Genomic DNA, 19,179 nt, shown 5'->3' on the forward strand with positions numbered 1-19,179 from the left:
CGATTATACACAAAATATTAGTGGTGGCAAAAGAAGGTGAGAGAGGAGGAGAAGTGAGGTGAGGCGAGATTGAAATAGGCGAGGGGAAGGGAAAAAACGGCAGAGAATGAATAGCGCCAGGCAAAATTGAACACAACAGAATTAGGCTGCAATAGAAAAACATGAAATATGAATAGGCCCTTGATGATATTCCCACTCTATCTGCCTGTCAGTGGGACTTCATTGATATTCAGGGAGAGCTCCCCCTTCTAGCAGCACATATCAAAAGCCAGTATTATGATCAATAAATATGCCATGGGAATTAAAGCTTTTTTTTTTCTTTGATAGCATTGGTCATTTGCCCAGAAACTGTTTGGAAGTGGGAGCCAGCTTTGAAACCAGTCTAGCATGAGTCACTGGATATATTTACAAGAGAGCAGAAAATCAGATTTTTAACCTTTTGTGGGTCAGTTGAGTCTCTGATCCGCTAGCCGCTCGCTCTCAGCTGGGGTGACTGAGATGCCGTTTCTTCTTCGACAGCCTCGAAAAGAGCAGCTGTTAAAAAAAAAGAAAGAAAATTTTAAAAAAAAGAAAGTTGAGGTTGTAAAAAATGACCATAAACAGCTTGTACCCTTCGACTTTTTTTTTTTTTTGATTGATAATACCGCCGCAATAACAAATAGTGTGACATTTCTGAGTAAGCCTGTGGGTTCAGTACTGACTGAGTGTTCGGAGCGGCATGAAACTGGTTTTTATAAAATATGGAGGGAACTGAAAACATCTCCAGGATCTGTGCTGCTGTGACATGATCTGGGAAAAATACCAACAAAATAACCCACAAGGGCCCATATGACTATGACACTAACAAAATAATATACTTTAACAATGACACCGTAAGAAGAGGGAGACAATTATAGCCTGAATTAACCTCAGGGTGGGTACAGAGAAACCCCCCCCCCCCCTACCCCGGTCATACTAAAAAGGGTGTTAAATGCATATGTTAACATGGGTCATTACAACCACACGTACCTGAATGCACCACAGTTGAATCATAAAAGCCTTACGCTTGATCAGCGGCACTAAGAAGAACAGCTGGGGCCAGATGCTACGTGTTCACACACCTTTCATATATCTGTTTGTGTTCATATGTAGACAAAGAGCCAGGAATATAAAAGAAATAGACACACAAATGTTGGGTCACTCAGGACAGTACATACATACAGTCATCCATTCGGGACTTGGAGTAGAGCTGCTGCTCCTTTGAGTTGAGTTGGTTTGGACATGCAGTCAGGATGCCACCTGACTGCCTCCATGACGCCTCGCGGCTTCCGATCATGTACGATGATATAAGAAGTACAGCTGAAGTGCTGCAAGCTTCAAACACGCTCTCTTTCAACTAGATACCCTTTATCAAGTAGAGTCTGCTCCACACATAACATAAAACATCTTACATTTTGCTGAGACTACCATAAAAAACCCTTGCTTCATTTAGCTGTTGCACAAAATATTTCCAGGTGAGTATATACGTGTAAAAGAGCAGTCACATTCCGTCTCTGAGCTGGCAACGGACGTCGTGACAGTGTCTGTGTAAAAAGCAGCACAGTGCACTCAAAACGCTAATGATAATGAATGACAGGGTGTCATTGTTACGGAATCTCTTTAACCCCTGAGGACTCCAGTGGCAGCAGATCGGACGGTGGTTGTACTGGGCAGTTTACAGGTGATCGAGGAATTCTTGGAAAAGAGAGCAAAGCAGAGGATATTATTCACTGGTGTCTTCACTCACAGGTGTGGTAATTGACCCGGATATGAAACATCCGTTGCGCAAAATAAAAAAACATGACATGAATGCATCTCTCCTCCCCCTCCTGTGCTGCGGCACTGGTCATAGGCGTGTAGAGGGAATGCTGCAAGTCCAACAACGTATTCAGGACAGAGTTCCATCGGTATATCAACACTGATGCCAGTTTTAATCCAACTGACAGATGAAAAGATTCAACCCTTTATGGGCAGCCTGGCGAGGGCCCTTAACAAGATACATCACTGGAACATTCATCTAAACAAGTGGTGGAAATGCCCGGTCCACTGTGACCTTTCTCGTCAGCTGTTTATCACAGTCTGAAGCTTCCACGCCACTGGAAAAGTGTGTACCCTCGCTGTCCTTCAAAACCAGCAACAGGTTAGATGTGGAAGAGTGGCTAAGGGTCTCTGGGAGAGAGAGAGAGAGAGAGAGAGAGAGAGAGAGAGAGAGAGAGAGAGAGAGAGAGAGAGAGGGAAACAAAAACTATAAATTCACAGCCCCAAATTATTAATGCACATCACTTCAAATATGCTGACAAAACCAAAGCTGATTTGGGATTTGTATGCTGCAGCTGCTGGCATACTGGCCACTCAGCACTTTCCCTGCTCCTATGGAAGTCTTCTTTTATACTTTAGTCAAACACGCATAATGCAAAAGATCAGTTCTAATTCATTCCACAGAGCAGTTATACTCAAATATAGACATAAGTGGCGTTTGAACATTTGTGAGTTAGATATTGAAAATTGCACAACGTCTTTTAATCAGTGTTTTTTTGAAAGTATTTAAATAAATAATGCAGGCGGGTGTTAGAGTAGAGACACCTGCGTGGCAGATGAATACATATATTTACTGGTATCGCTTTTTCTCCAACTTTCTACTGTAGCTCCCACCGTGTCCCTGCCTTCGTTTGACTTCTGGCTGGTTGTGTATCATTGGTGTAGGACTGATGTAGAGACCCTCGCAGGCTTTGCAGGTGTGGTAGAGATACAGATACACAAATGAAATCATGTTGGACTTGATCATGTCTGTTTTAAAATGTTGTACTTGTTCACATATGAATAACTGAGTGGCGCATGGGAAGTGGAGTGGACGCAGTGACAATGTGGGATCAGTTGGAAAAATGCACTTTTACAGAGTTGTTGGTGACATGTCAGCTGACTCATGTTGTGTAGAAATCAGATGTATGCTTTTATCTTTAATAGACACTCACTCCATCTTCTCCCTACACATCCAAAGTTGTTGTCATCTCTGTGAGTTTCTCCTCCTCTCCATTGCAAATAAAGAAAAATACCATCAAACACCCCCCCCCGCCGACCATCCAATGTGTGTCCTATTAAAGACCTTCTGATGTCCATTTCTGAAGAGGCGAGCGGCCTCAGAGCCCGCCTGGCTGCTCATCACACTTCTATTAGCACTGGAGCCAAATGCTGCTGCAATTACTATCACTGTCATGGCTAACACAAGTGGCACAATCCGGGTGATTAGAGTCGTTCTTTGAGACACATACACACACACACACAAACACACTCACACACGGTTGGTAGTTGTAACTTGGCTAAGTGGATGCTCCATCACTGTGCTACACTCAGCCACCTGCTGCCACCGCCGTACCTTCGCTCCAGGCGAGAACATAACAGTTCCTGAGACATTAGACATTAGTCATTAATTGAGCTTAATCGTCTCATTGTTTAATTGTCTGAGACCAACCTAATGATCACGCCAAACTCAAGTGTGCTAAACACCTGGCTGCAATAAACGAGAAGCCGGAGTGTCTTAAGCTAAGGATGTGGACTGGAAACGGGTCACGAGTTCTGTTGGGTCCTCGTGCGATGAGCGTCGATAACTTTTAATGAGCTGACCTGAACTTACATGTAGGGTTTGAAAACTTTATAACCAAGCACTCAGAGCTAACAAAAGGCAGAGTCACACCTGTCATAAGTGTGTGTTTGTTTGTGTACTTGCTTTTTGTTACCTACTGGAAACCTTTTCTGGTATAAAGACTTCCCTTATGCCTTAATGTGGCAAAATGTAATTTCAGAGGTTTTGGTTCAGGTAGGGGTTATGGTTTAGGGTTAGTGGGGGTCACCTGTTGGGGTTAGGCTGTCCAGTATTAACGTAAGTCAATGCACTGCTCGAACAAGAGTAGTAGAATAGTGGTGCGAAACTATGTGTGTGTGTGTGTGTGTGTGTGTGTGTGTGTGTGTGTGTGTGTGTGTGTGTGTGTGTGTGCGCGTGTGTGCGTGCGTGCATGTGTGTGTGTGTGTGTGTGTGTGTGTGTGTGAGAGTGAGAGAGAGAGAGAGAGAGAGAGAGAGAGAGAGAGAGAGAGAAACTGCCTGGAGCAAAAGTCCAATTACCTCAACCAGGACAGTGACAGTTGGTTAAAAATCTCCAAGATTTGCTGTGCAAGTCACACACATTATGTATCCCATTGTTTCAGTTAGATATTCTGCAGAGGCAACGGACAGTCAGATGGGATGGAGGGCATGTGGCAGGGCGTTGGTGGGGTTTTTGGGGTTATTGGGTGGACGACTGCCCACCCTTTGTGCTCCAAATCCGAGGGAATCTGTTGGCCATTGTGGCTCCCTGCTTGTTCACCAGCCAGAGCGCTGAGAGAGGGGATTTCAGCTCCACAGAGCCGATGACTACCAGGGTTTTTTTTTAATTGTCCTCACAGGGTTTCACTCTTGCTCTTTTATCCTGTCTGTCTTTTCTTTCTGTCTCTGCTTTGTTCTGGACACAGTGCACAGTCAGCCCCGGCCAGCTATAGCGTAGTAACCTGGTTAGCAATGCATTCACCTGTGCAGGCCGTTTACTGCTGCATTTTCACATTTTCTCTGGGTTAACAAGCGAAATGGCTTGAATTCATTTAGACCATGCAGAGTAAAAAATCCACACTTATCCTGTTATTACCTGTACTGCATACCACCCCCCCCCCCCAAAAAAAAAACAAGAGTATGGAGAAGCCTCTGAAACATCATGTGGACTGTCAGACATCAGACAAGTTCAGCTGAAACCACCACTAATGAGATTCCTTCAGGTGGGTTGGCAGTGCCTCAAGGCAGAGTGATGCACTTATTCCAGCGGTTGGAAAAACTGCTGCACAAATATATTTAATACGACAGAACGAGTTTTAAATTTCCTCCCGTCGGAAGTTAAATGAAATAGGAGATCAGCGGCTTATAGACCTATTTGGTTTATGAGCAAAACATGGCTTTACACAGGACCGACAATCTTTATAGAAGTCCAGCTTTTATCCAGGAGAAAATTGCATGCTGCAAGGAAGTATTTTGAGCTGACTTGTTGGTCATATAGAAACTGAATGGACTTTTGCCATAAGGAAACCCTACATGTTTATAGAACTAATGCAGCGTACCAATACGGTTTACATTATTTAGGGGACAACTATCTGTGAGGGTCATATACTCGTCACAAACTTGTTTAATACATCACTTTTATATTTATGTGTGATGTGAATTTTAAAGCTACGGTACATAACATGACACCATAGGCTGTGCTGTAGCCTGCTCCATTGTTACTGTAAATTATAAAAAAAAAAATGAATAAATGGTTTTGAGCTTCACACAAATAAATACATTGGTTCACACTCAGAATTTGATGCATTTGACCTAATAACGTTTAAAAAGTCTAGAAGAACCTCATAATTAAGTTGTTAATCCATACTCAAGTTAGCAGAGGGCTAATTTGAAGTAGCCATCTTGGGTGTCTCAGGTGTGTCCATAGAGCATATACACAACGTGTCGTCCTCCATATTCTGAAATGCCAACAGACGTGGGGGAGATGAGCTACGTGTGTTGTGTTAACGCCTTCGTCAAGGACTTGAAACTAAGGGATGTTCATTCACATGAAAATATACTGCACGGCCTCATTAAAATTCACTATCATCACTCATCTTGGTGTTTGACTTCTAGTTGTTTGATTGCTATATCAGGGAAATTGAATCTTAAATCCGGCCATAGTCTGTTTCATTTTAGGTTCAAATGAACTAATGGAGTTTCACACCTTGTTTGGTCCAGGCTTTTTGCTTTGGTCTGAAATATAACAGCTATAATAGGTAAATAATATTATAATGTGTAAAAGGTGCCTCGGATCACGGCCTGGACCAGAATTTGGTGCGACCCGAGGAGCTGGTCTCAAACTGAACCTTGGTATGGTTCATTTGGTGTGTGAAAAGACTTTTTTTGGTTGGTTTGAATGATCAGATAAATTACAGGGAGTTGATAAAGTCACCAGTCACCTATTAAATCAACAGAAGATGAAAAACAGCTGTGAGAAAAGTCAAAAGGTGCCACAAGAAACACATGGAGAGAACATATGAGGAATTTAAAATGAATCTATAATTCTACAAAATCAGATGCAATGTCAAGTGTAGGAAACTCTTTAGTGCACTCGCACAACGGCAAAGTAAAACTGATATGGATCAAATGAAAAGGCCAAAGGATGACAAAAATATGAACCATGGTCTAAACTTTCTGGTGAAAAAATGTTTAGCAGTTGCTTTGGTAACATGTTACGTTGCTTTTGTACGCCAGTTGTAGGCTGTGTGTAGTTTCCACAGCACTAAAAGTCAACATGTTTACTAAATTGGGATCAAAAGCATTTATTTCATTTCAAAATTATATCTCACTGTGTTGCACATGTGGACAATAATGTCAGTCTTCAAGGTGGCAAATTTGAGAACAAATGGAGCTTCCTGGTGGTCTTGATGTGTCTGTGCGTGCATACGTGCACGCGTGCATGCACGCGTGTGTGTGTGTGTGTGTGTGTGTGCGCGCGCGCGTGTGTGTGTGTTTGCGCGTGTGTGTATGTGGTTCCAGTCCCATGCTGGGCTGCTGCATCTCTGTGCTCCATTTTCTGTCTCTCTGCACTGAGGGCTGATGCAGGGTCTGATGTGGAGGGAGAAATCAAATGAAACAGGCAAAGTAGGAATCAGTGGTTTGTGATGAGGCAAGGGAAGGGTTAAATGAATAAATAGTTGAAGGTATAAGACTCTACTGTTGTAATTTCTTGACAATATAAAATAGAACCCTGAGAAGACTGATGATTACCACGTGACGTTATGTTGCTTCACCTTCAACTTAGGGAACAGGTGCGTTGGAGGGAGATCAACCATTTCTGCTCACGGTACAAGCTTGCAGATACTGTCGAATCGACTTTATTAAGATAAATGGACAGTTGAGCCCAAGCAGATCTTCTTCAAAAGTTGGTGGGTGAAAAAATATGCTTGTTTCGAACTTATTTGAGAGGCTAGAATTTATGCAGACACAAGTAAACAAAACAGGTGCGTAATAAAAATGAATCAAATCACTTCTGTCTTGGAAGAAAAGGTCCACTCAAAGCACATTGGGATGAAATGGATGACAGGAAAAAGATGAGAAGAGAAGGAGCCAAGATGTAGAAGGAGACAATAACTGTGGTGGGGTGTCACAATTGAGAAAACGGAAGAAAAGAGACAGAGGAAGAGATGCAATAGCGTGGCATCATTGAACCAATTCACACCAGCGACAGCAAAAAAAAAAAAGTCACAAGCTGGTTTCCAGTCTAGAGATGCAATTCAGAGTCCTGAAAAATCAGTCCCAGTATTAAATATTCACATTTTATTTTAATGATAGTCACATTTTCTCCTTGTACTAACAATTAGGCCAGAAATAGCAGCTTTTCCCGCTACATTCAGTGGCATCATTGCAAAGAGGACCTATCACGCTCATTTCCGTCTCTATTTCTCTATTCTGGGAGTCAACTACAACAGAGCAGCTTTGCATGATTCACCGGCCCCTCAGCTCACCCTCTGTCTGAAACAAGCTGTTTTAGCTGCTGCCTCTCTAAAGTCCAATTTCTTCTGATTAGAAGACCGTCTAGGGGCAAGATCCATCTACACACTTGCCTAACTTCCCTACATGCCTGGAAAAAAAAACACTTTTGCAAGGCTTTGAAGAGTATGAGCGGTGGTTGATAAACTCTAAAGAAAGACTTAACAAGGATGGGCATGCACCTCTTCTTCATGGGCAGATAACCATATTAAGACATTGAGCTGATGTCAGACCGTTGCAAAAGTAGTAAAACTGTCTGAAAACAGAATGTTTGGAGCAGGAAGCCTGAGCTTTTAGCTCTCAGAGACACATTTACCTGATTGAAACTTTCTGAAAAGAATTTAAGGTAAAATGAGGAGACTATTAGTATGTAGAATGTAGAGGGGCACTCCTTAGCCTGGAGACCTCCATTAAATATGGTGTAAAAACATTATTGGCAACCTTAGCCCATGCTACAACCCTCTGCCAATGTTTTGAAATGTCCATCCATCCATCCATCCATTTTCTTCCGCTTATCCCTGTTAATGGTCGCGGGGGGGCTGGAGCCTATCCCAGCGGGGGGTTCACCCTGGACAGGTCTCCAGTCCATCACAGGGCCAACACATAGAGACAGACAACCATTCACACTCACAGTCACGCCTACAGTCAATTTAGAGTATCAATCAGCCTCGTCCCCTCTTGATGTCTTTGGACTGTGGGAGGAAGCTGGAGTACCAGAGAGAACCCACACAGGAACAGGGAGAACATGCAGACTCCACACAGAATCCCGTGCCCGAGCTGGGACTCAAACCCGGAACCTTCTTGCTGTGAGGTGACAGTGCTGACCACTGCACCACTGTGCCGCCTATTTTCAAATGTTGGACTGATAATTTTTTTTAATCCTGCTGATGGGAAATCAAACCATAAATGCAAACATAATCCCATTGGCGGGGGTAATCGGGGCTGAAAGGCTGGAGAATTCCTCTCGACTGAACCCAAGCAGATAATCAGCACAAAATAATCAAGGCCAGAAGAACTCCTGACAAAAAGATTGTTACTTAAGCTGTCGAAAATTTGAATGTGATTGAAGTGATGGTATGTGTGGCAGAAAGGCACGTACGTAGGGGGAAGACTAAAAGGAGAACACCCCCAGATATAAACAAGGAAATAAAGTTCTTCACAAGTGTCTCCCATGTCTGTAAGCTTCATAATACCTGAATACATCCTGTTACATTGTGTCAGAAGTGCCGAATCCAGTCACAGACAACGCTGAAGGACAAGAAAAAAGGACTATTGTATCCAGTAAGTCGGGTTGCAGCTGTCAGTAAAATCATTATTAAAATTATTTTTTATGTGTTTTGCCTCTTTTTTGGGGATTGAATTATGGTCCTTTATCCAGTGCAAAATAAATGGAGGTCAAATATATTGCGACTCAGATAGTTAATGGGAACAATTTGGGGATACTATCTTTGAAAATTACTGTGTGGCTTCATAACTAGGGTCACTGTTGCAGTTCTCCATGCTAGCTCCAACTTGCTTGGCCAGTCCGTGTCTGCAGGTGGGAAGCTGGATGAGGAGGGGGCGTGTCCTGGTTACTGCACTAGCGCCTCCCTTGGTCAGTTAGGGCACTTGTTTGGGGGTTAGTTGGGGAATAGCATGATCCTCCTATGTGTTACGTCTCCCAGGTGAAATCTTTTACTATCACAGGAGAAGATGCTGCCGACAATTCTACACATGGAAGCAATTGGTAGTCCAGAGCAAAGGGCCTGGACGGCTTGATAGGGTGAATAGGTGATGTATGGTTAGAGGAAAAATATGTAGGCATAGGCAAAAAAACAAAAAAAAGTTCGAATCAATATTTCGTTTCAAGATAATCAAACAAAGTAAGCACTGTAAGAACAAAAGAGAAAGGCAGCATGGAAACGTGATGGCAGACGAAGTGTGACGGCAAGATCGAGAGGAGTTGTGAGATATTTATGAAAAAGGGTAAGAAGATGGGGGCTAGTAATATATTGAGTGAGTGAGCGAGCGAGTGAGTGAGTAAGTGAGCAAGCGAGCGAGTGAGGGTAAGATCCTGTATGAACCGTGTGGAGCGCCGCCTGCATGGCTGAGCAATTCCTGTCCAGTTGGCTGGTTGTGTGAGTGTGTACGGTAGGGGGTCCCAGGGAGGGCTTTGATCATTACGGAGTGTGACAGAAGAGTTCTGACAGAGAGGAACACTCCCCCCACACCCCCCATCCCCATCCTCACACACACACACGCACCAGCAGCAACATCACCATGACCACTAATGTTACTCCTTTACACGACAGATGCAGAGACATAGCAGTGGCCGACAGCTGCAGAACTCGTTGATTCCTAAAATCATCCTAAAGCCTGGAATGAAAATCGGAACAATTATTTGACCAGTTTCTGAAAGAACAAGAATATGTGACTGTTGTGAGTTTTACTCAGTAGCAGCCAAACGTATGCTTGTAAAGACCAGAACAGTCTGTACTTTTATTGCACTATACAATAGAAGTGTACTCTGGAGAGGTCAGTAGTGTTCCTTGTTGGTGAATTTAGCTTCATCCAGCTGACAAGTGAACAAATAAACCAAAGGACTCATGAGAAAACACAACCTCCCCTACAAAAGCGATGCAGACAACTGCTCTTAAAGCAGATTTTAATGTACGATCAGAGATCTGGATCAAAAACATTGATTGTTATTTCATTGCAAAGAATTTATCTTGATATTGACTGCTGAATACTTCATATTTAAAACTATTTTAAAGTAATACTTCACTCAAAAAGTGTGCTTTCGAGTACTCACAAATAGGTGACCTGAGCTCATGGTTTTATCCATCCATCCATCCATCCATTTTCTTCCACTTATTCCTGTTAAGGGTTGCAGGGGGGCTGGAACCTATCCCAGTGGCTACGGGTGAGAGGCGGGGTTCACCCTGGACAGGTCACCAGTCCATCACAGGGCCAACACATAGAGACGAACAACCATTCACACTCACAGTCACACCTACGGTCAATTTAGAGTATCAATCAGCCTCATCCCCTCTTGATGTCTTTGGACTGTGGGAGAAGATGCAGACTCCACACAGAAAGATCCTGTGCCTGAGCCAGGACTCGAACCTGGAACCTTCTTGCTGTGAAGCGACAGTGCTGACCACTGCACCACCGTGCCGCCTATGATACAATATTATACTGATTCTTTCCACAAGGATACAGTGTCTATATGAATAAATAAAAATAAATACATTTGATCAGAACGAGGAGGAGTTGTTGTAGTCGACCTCAACAGTGACCGCTCACCTTCCAGAAGTAAATTTCCTGTTCAATTCCTCTATTCACAATTCAGCATATTCTTTATCAAAAATAAATTCACACCAGGAACCAAGACAACCCACAAGCAGATGAATGATGACCATGAAATATGTCATTTGGCACAAAAAATAAAAGAGAACAGAAAAAAGGGCAAAGGTACAAGCCTGTGTATGTGTATCATGAATATCTATTCTGATACCACTGCAAACACTGAACTGGGGGAAAAAAGTTGTTGAGGTCAAGTTAAGTATCAGAAATAAAAGATTTGATTGTTGCCGGTTCTAATTTGCTTGACAATATTTTAGACTTAAACAGATCGTAGCCTCTCAAACTTAATATTTCATTGGCTTGTTTCATTGTCCTTGAACAGGACCGAAGTGACCTTACAGGCAATCAAATCATCAGACCCTGTGAAAATACCAGACCGCCCACCCACCCGCACACCCACACACACACCCACACCCACACACACACACACACACACACACACACACACACACACACACACACACACATGCATACACTCCTGGTCCAATAATAGAACATTAATTTCCCAATTTATTTTGTCTCTAGTTGCCAGCCTGCCAGTCCTTCAGGTGTTTTCATTCAAGTTCAGGTTTCTCAGACGCTCCGTGAACTGGTAATTAGTTTCTCCTGGCTTTCTTGCCAGTGTGTGTGTGTGTGTGTGTGTGTGTGTGTGTGTGTGTGTGTGTGTATGTGTGCGTGTGCGTGTGTGTGTGTGTGTGTGTGTGTGTGTGTGTGTGTGTGTGTGTGTGTGTGACATCCAGACAGAAATCAATTTCAGGCAGAGATCTATCAGCTTTTGTAACCAGCGATCCAATCATCAAATAATGCATCTGATATCACGCTGTTGAGGTGGTCTGTTCAGGGAATGATTCACTCTCTCCTTCTCTGTCTTTCTCTCTCTCTCTGTCTCTGTCTCTCTCTTGTTCACATTCTCATTGTCTCTCTCCATTCAATTCCTGTCTTTACTGCCCACATACCTGCAATACAAACACACACATCACACACACACACACACACACACACACGCACGCACGCACACACACACAAGTGATGTATAGTATTTGGAAACACAACTTCAGCTCAATATCATCCTCAGAGCCTCCTACATATTCTTTTAAACCGTGCCGTATGATCAGTCTGAGATGTCGGTGCTGCTTTGTCTACTTCTAACTCAGGTAGTGATTTTCTACATTTGCCAGAATGCACTGATACACCATCCAAACTGTTTTACCAACAGATGGAAAAAGCAACAGCAGGCATCTCCACTCATTCAAACACACTGATGTCTCGCTGCTGTTTTGCTCTCCAGTTTATTAACGCAGCTATTGGTGCAGAAAGTGTGTGTCCACCTCTCTGCTGATGATTCTATCCCAGCATCTGATTGCTCAGTGTCTATGCTGATGGGTAATGAAACACTTGTGTTATTATCACAATTTTGGTCATCACTCCGATGTGTAATAATCAATCTGACTCCTAGAATCTGACTCCTGAGACATTTAGAGATGAACTCTTACCTAATTTTTTGATTATCTGCCTGATCTAGTGACTCGGACCCTTCACCGTTCTGGGTTAGACCATGTGAACCAGCCTTTGGGTCTGATCTTAGTCAGCTCATGCAGACTGTGAGGTTTTTTTTTTTCCATCTTACAAGTTTATTACCTGTTTGATGTATGTACATTGTGCACTGTGCAAGAACGGAATAGTCGGCTCTGAATCAAGTCCATAGCATCATCATCATTGCGTCTAGTTGCCACAGCAATGAGAAACAATAAAATGACCCTTTGCAATAGTGGCTCCCCTCCCAATGAGGAGGAATAGAAAAAATGTGAACAACGGCATGGCTATGGAGGAAAGAAGCTAACTCGCGGTGGTAATTGTGCAAAGAGAGCTTGAGGTCAGTTATAGTTAACATTCCTGTGTGTTGCACTCAACAGTTCTTGCTGCATTTCTATTGGTTGGTTAACTGATGGAGGTTGTAGCAGCAGTCTCACTTCGGATGATCATCCGAAATTGGCAAATATTTGTCGTCTGCAGTGTTAACACTGCTTTTATTACGTTTTCATTGTAACTAGTAAAATACTGTCAGTTTTTCAAGCTACTTTCTCCATCTATCCATTGTCTTCCGCTTATTCCTACATTAAGGGTTGCAGGGGGGCTGGAGCCTATCCCAGCATCAACGGGCGAGAGGCAGGGTTCACCCTGGACAGGTCGCCAGTCCATAGCAGGGTCAACATACAGAGACAAACAACCATTCACACTCACAGTCAATTTAGAGTATCAATCAGCCTCGTCCCCTCTTGGTGTCTTTGGATTGTGGGAGGAAGCTGAGTACCAGAGAGAACCCACACAGGAACAGGGAGAACATGCAGACTCCACACAGAAAGATCCTGCACCCGAGCCGGGACTTGAACCCGGAACCTTTTTGCTGTGAGGTAACAGTGCTAACCACTGCACCACCGTGCAGCCCAGCTACTTTCCCAAATATGTAATTAGTCGATGTAAAAAATTACTCATGTAGTGGCTCTGTTCCTGTTTCTCTCCTACTTTGCGTACCTGCACTAACGTCCAGGTGGCAGTGAGCATGTCCGGTGACATGTCAGAGAAGTCAGCATTCACGTGGCAGAAGTTCTTTAACTTGTGGGGGGGAACATCATAGTGAAATGTAAACTGTGTCAGGTTGATGATCCGTCTGCTGCAGAGGACATCGCCTGCAGCTCCACAACACTGGGTGTCACTGCCTCGGTGCTATAATGCCAAAACAGCACCAGCTAAATATTACACGTTTTCACTTTTAGCGAAGTTAACAAGCTTGTAGCATGTTGGAGGACATGAGCTACATACATGCAACTTCATCTCTCATTAAGCTGAGTTGAATCCTCTTGATTGTTTAATTCACCAAACATGATTATTTATGAAGCGCTGTAAAGGGAATACTGCCTCCCTTATAATGCTAATCAACATGCACAAGGAACGCAAAGTTTTTTTTCCACTTTTGATGAACCCTTCGTGCTCAAATAACTAAATTAACATGATCATTTTCTCTGTATGTAATTCTTTTATGTAAGAAGTTACTTATAAAAGTAATGTTACCCAGCGCTGGACATCAGCCATCTTTGACCAGCTCTAACAGATGACGTTTTAGAGCCATGACCCCAGATATTGTCTGGTCATCTTTCACGTGTGAGACAGCCCAAAATCACCCGCCTCAAGACAGTCAGATATGTTACCAGCAAGAGCCAATGGAACTATTTTTCTTCATACCGTCTGACTGACCAGTTTCACTTTTAGTTTTACCATCAAATATCAAATAAAGAGACTTAAATTTTGTGAAGACGCTGCCTTTGTGAAAAAACATTAGACCTCAGATGCGATAAGTCAGGATTTATCCTGTTTTAACCATCCCAACTAAATTCCCACTGCTAACACGAACACACACCCGCAGCAGAGTGCAGCGGGTGCTTCAGAAACCAGCACGCTTCCCTCTGAGTGTTAACAGATTTTCTTCCTGCTCCACTCCAGTATGTATGCACAATTTGTTTGTGTATGTGTATGTGTATGTGTGTGTGTGTGTGTGTGTGTGTGTGTGTGTGTGTGTATGTGTGTGAATGTGTGTGTATTTCTCCACTTGAGGCTGGAGTGCCACACACCTGCAGGTTGGCATTATGTGTGTGTATTTATATGTAAATGCCCAGATTGTGTGTGTAACCAACAGCAACTATGTGTGTTTACCAGCCGCATTCACCAACAGTGTGAGTATATTTGCCATTAAAAAGTGTGTGTGTGTTTGTGTGTGTGTGCGTGCATGTTAAACATTGATGTCATAATGCATTGAGACAGGCAGCCTCTCCCACTGTGACGTCGTCATGGTTACCACATGGAGACACGATTCTGTAAATATCTCTATTTACCATCAGCTCAGCACACACAAACACAGACATATGGTATGTTCAGTGCATGTACACAGGCGCATGCACACACACAAACACCAACACCTTCTATCACACATGGTAAAGTGTGACCCATATCACACATAAACACAATAATTTTCACACGTGGTGTCAAAATGAGAAGCAAACACACACACACACACACGCTGATCATTCCTTATTCCAACACACTTCATATGTGAGCACAATAATCATCTTTCTATCCCGGGAAGTTTTCATTGACCCATTTACACACTGGTTTGCTGCCTGTCTCCCTCTCTCTCCTTCAGGAGAAAGGTCAGCTCTCACCAGGAGACCCACTGGCCTGTTAGAGAGGAGGAGGAGGGGGGAAGATGGATGGCAGTCCGCACTCAGCCGGCTATGTTTCAAAACACCAATTACCTGAGAAAATGATGTGCAGTTTTACAACGTTTTCGTGGCGATTGAGGAGGCAGCGGGTACTTGTTCGTTCAATCCCCAGATCCTCCTGCCCACTTGAGTTGTGAGCAGATTACTCCAAATGGTGGGGCCGGCGCCGACCTGCGTGTTCACTCGCTGCCACCAGTGTGTGAGAAAGTAATGTCTGGGCAGGCTCCATTTAGTCCACATTAAATCATGACAGTTGTTTTTAGACTCTCAAAAGACTCAGTTTTTGGGTTTGTCATCCTAGTGTGGATTTGACGGGGGGGGGGGGGGCACATTAGCCCAACATGGCGTGATAGCCACAGCAGGAGGAATGAAAGGAAGATATGTAGGAGACAAGGAGAAGCTTTTCTTTTTTCAGACATTTTTCTACCGAGAAAGACAAATAGAGATAGATTTTTAGCAGGATATCTCAGTCATGCATGGATTTTGACTGAATTTGGTAGATAGATGTTAGCTAAAAACAAGGTAATATTAAAAGGAACAAGAGATTGACCTTTGGAAGTGATCTGGATCAAACTGCCAATCCTGTATCCTGAAGCATGTTCGAGGCCATCGGCAGGATATAGCTATTAGCTTTAACACTTTTAGAAATGACAGACAAATTTCCATCAAACTCCTGGAGTCCATGTGAAATAAATGGAAAAAAAAGAACATTTCAGCTGTTAGAAATAATCTTGATTTTATTCCAGTTCTGTAATCCAGAGGACCTATTTTCAATATATAGTTGATATCGCTAAGAAATTTGAGTATATTGTGATGAAATTCATCTGAGGGCTTGCGGGTGTAGATCACTCTGTCAGTCTTTACATTAACACCAACAATATGATTATATTGCCATGCTACGAAGCAGCCTTGGAATTTGACCTGAAACGCCTACCGTCATGCTGCGTGTTGTGCAAAACTCTGTGATTACGAGCAAGAGTGTCAATGCTACATGTTGCAAAATGCTGCAAAAACTCTGGTGGGATTTCATGGTACGAATAAAGTGTTTACACGTCCATAACACACTTCAAATGCAGCTAAGGAATGTCTTAATTAGTCCTTCTTACCACAGTTATGATCGTATTCAGGTGAAGGTAATCAGAATATACACAGCAGTGAGTATTATCTTAATCAGGTTCATATGGGAATATTGTAGTTTTTATATCGCTGGAGAGAATTTGTCATCACGGTTTAAACTCTGTGGTGTGTCGCCATGTTGAACTTTGTAATTAAATGATACTTTGATGGTTCTTGTGCAGGATTTTACCGTGATGAAATTTGAGGTGCTGATTTCTGTGGTGGTGGAGATCACCGCGCCGAACATTTTAATTTGTTCAGTGTTTAAACTGGAAACATACTAAGTTGCTCATCACTTCTTGTGCCAGAAACTTCCTTAAAATACCCTGGAACCACACTTTGAAGACTGTTACACTGCACAGAGAAATGTTGCTTTATCACTTTATCAGAAAATCCGCTACTGAGATGTCACCGGCGAACGGCAAAACAGTGGAGGTTAGATTTCGACCTCCACACATTGTTTCTTTACCCATTTTACAACTGTATCCCATTGTAAAACAACACTGTTGAAGGTAAAAATGTTGTCTGATGTTATGTTTGGCCTAGCTACCTAACATTGCTGTTTAAAGGGGAAAAAAACCTAAATCACACCAGTGTTTCTCTTTAAAGCTGAAAGCATCCTTGGCTGTCCTCTACAGACACAAGACAGGATTTTCTTCTTTTTCATCCTACTTTTTTCACTCCTTTCTCTCACACCTCACCTTGGCCTTGGCTGTTGTGTCGTCTGCTTTTAATGAGATGCCTTTGGGAAATGTCTTCAGACACCTAATGCAATTTGATGTTATTTTATTAGCGAGTTGACATGCGATGCATGTCTACTGATTGATATATGAGCGTTTTTCCATATATATAAATAAATATATGTATGTATGTCTGTCTGTCTGTGTACACAACAAAATCTGAAGAAAATCTACACAAACCATTACACCTCCCACCCAAACACAAGGATGAGAAGAATAGAGAGACGAATAAGAACCTTGAGTCGGAGAGGGAATAAGAAGAATAAAAGATGAATTTGAAGGAGGATTAGATTCCCTCAGACAACTCCAAGGAGACTGACACAGGTGGAATATGAATGAGGTAGAGTGTGTGTGTGTGTGTGTGTGTGTGTGTGTGTGTGTGTGTGTGTGTGTGTGTGTGTGTGTGTGTGTGTGTGTGAGGGATGGAGGGCAAGGAGACTGAGTGGTGGTAGAGAGACCCAGCCAATGAATGAAAGGGACAGCATGAGAGAGAGAGAGAAAGAGAGAGAGAGAGAGAGAGAGCGAGGGAAAGAGAGAAATGTCAATGTGAGAGGAAACGAAGGGAGAAGGAACAGAATGGAAACGGATAAATTGAAGAGAATACTGAGAGAGAGGAGGGTCAAAGAGTCTGAAAGAAAGCCGATGGAGGGGTGGAGAGACGGACTGGTAAGCTAATGGTGGAAGACAATAAGAGGGAGACAAAAGGTAATTGTTGATAAGAGGCAAAGAAAAGGTGCTAGCATTTAAGAGAAGGGAGAAGCTTTGAGACAAGTGGGAAATTCACTTAATAAAAGTCAGATGAAGGAGACTTGTGCACAACAATGGAATTGTCTCCTGAATGTGGCCTTCCACTGCCAATGTTTATAAGTGGCGATAATAGGATTTCCTCAAAAACTCACTGCTAAAGTGGTTAAATGTGACAAAATCCTGAGTTTTTGTAAAGTTCTGACAAATGGCTTTTGTAGTTCTTCGCCAAAAAAGATAAGAAGTCAAATTTCTGGTGCCGTAATGTAGCTGAAAGGATGGATGGAATAACAGGATGAAGAGTAAAGGTGGTAAAATAATGCAAAAGGGATGTAGAAGGAGAGATATCAGGGAAAGCTGAAATAAAAATGGGAATGAGAATGGACAAAAAAGAGAAAGGTCATAGGAAGAAGACATGTAAGGTGATAAGAAAAAGGAACAAAAGCAAAAGACAGGAGCGATAAAAGAGCAGCCAGATGAGCATAAGAATGAGAGAGAGAGAGAGAAAAGAGAACAAGAAATAGGCAGACAATCAGGAATAGAGCGAGACTGACAGATCGACGGGAGGGGAAGGAGAAGGGAGTTGGTCTGGGGATCAAACCAGTCTCAGAGATCATTTGACAGGAGATGAAAAAAGGAGGTGATGAGGAGCGAAACGGCGCAGATGAACAGACAGGAAGGATGAATGCAGACGAAGAGTGGAGGTGATGAGATGAAAGAAAGACAGAAGGAAGAAGAAAAACAACAGCAGCGGAGGACTGGAGCACCTGTGCTGTGGTGTGATCATGGGAACATAGAAAAATTTCTTTTTTACTATTTACGACATTTATTTTCAATTTTTTTTCCATTGTACCTGTTGGGACAGATGGCGGTATGTCAACTGATTCATCACAAAATACAGAGCAAAACTGGCAGCAAAAAATTAAAGATATCACAGGATGATGGAATTACAAGACTTCCAGTCAACTTCAATTAAAAAACATGATGGAAAAATATGGAAATTTTCATTTTATGACTTTAACTCAAATCTAGCCTTCATCACATGCTACACTCTGTCTTATTAAGGCAATATCCTTTTTCTAGGCCTGCGTTTATGATCAGTTATTCATTTTACATTATCTGTTTATTCCCTACGTATTCTACATTAAAGATATTCACTGTATGTGTTTCCGAGGACGTGGGTTTGGACACGGTATGTATGCGAGCGACTGTTCCGAAACAATGACGGCAAACAGTTCACTTTGGTCTGATGTGGAGGAAAATTGTCACGAGGAGAATTGGAGGCCGCATGTTGTCCCATCAGGACTTGACAACACAGATCAGTAATGATGTCATCGTACTCAGGCCAGGT

Source organism: Aulostomus chinensis, chromosome 9 (assembly GCF_037954235.1).
Source record: "Aulostomus chinensis isolate RoL2024-O1b breed Wild chromosome 9, RoL_Achi_v1.0, whole genome shotgun sequence".
Taxonomy (NCBI): Eukaryota; Metazoa; Chordata; class Actinopteri; order Syngnathiformes; family Aulostomidae; genus Aulostomus; species Aulostomus chinensis.